The sequence below is a fragment of the Elephantulus edwardii genome, unplaced genomic scaffold, assembly GCF_000299155.1.
Source record: "Elephantulus edwardii isolate Elephantulus edwardi_28Jun2011 unplaced genomic scaffold, EleEdw1.0 scaffold00099, whole genome shotgun sequence".
Lineage (NCBI taxonomy): Eukaryota > Metazoa > Chordata > Mammalia > Macroscelidea > Macroscelididae > Elephantulus > Elephantulus edwardii.
In genome coordinates, this window is record NW_006399849.1 from 4290322 (window position 1) to 4290755 (window position 434).

The window sequence follows — 434 nt, forward strand, 5'->3', positions numbered from 1 at the left end:
AAGTAATTGTGAAGACCATGGCCTGGATCAGGTGCACTTTAGGCTCCAGACTGGCATTGCTGATCTTCAGTACTCTACAGAGGTCCCTGACAGCAGACTTTTCCAATGCAATTTGGTTTTTTTATTTCCTCACTGCTGGTGCCAAGAGTGTAGATTGTCAAACCAAGCAAGCTGAAGTTGTTAACGTCAATCTCTTCTCCATCTATAAAGGTGCTACCAATTGGCCGGGTGGTGAGTATCTTTGTCTTCTGGAAGTTAAGCTTCAATCCATATTGAAGACTACAGACCTTCTGTAGCAAGCATTATAGGTCCTTCTCAGTTTCAGCAAGCAGGGATGTGTCATCTGTATAACACAGGTTGTTGATGAGTCTTCCTCCAATCCTGAGCCACATTCCTCCTATAAAGTCCAGCCTCCCAAGTGCCCTGTTCTGTAT